Genomic DNA, 283 nt, shown 5'->3' with positions numbered 1-283 from the left:
GGGGCCCGTCTTAGGGTCCCTGGCAGGATGTAGGGGGAGAGCCTTTGCCCGGGATCCAGGGGGCGGAGCCCCCGCCGGAAGCTCTTGGCTTTAGCAATTTAGAACCTTCAAGATGGCCGTTTTTGAGGAAATTGAAAAAAAATTGATATTGTAAGTGCACTTTTGTTAATTCTAGGGTAATTTTTTTTCTTTGGATCTCGGAGGTTTAATAACACGCACCCCCCCCCACACACACAACCAGTGACGGATCCAGAAGAAAATTCTAGGGGGGGGGATCATGCGA

Source organism: Priapulus caudatus, unplaced genomic scaffold, assembly GCF_000485595.1.
Source record: "Priapulus caudatus unplaced genomic scaffold, Priapulus_caudatus-5.0.1 Scaffold138, whole genome shotgun sequence".
Taxonomy (NCBI): Eukaryota; Metazoa; Priapulida; class Priapulimorpha; order Priapulimorphida; family Priapulidae; genus Priapulus; species Priapulus caudatus.
Note: the sequence above shows the minus strand (reverse complement) of the source record.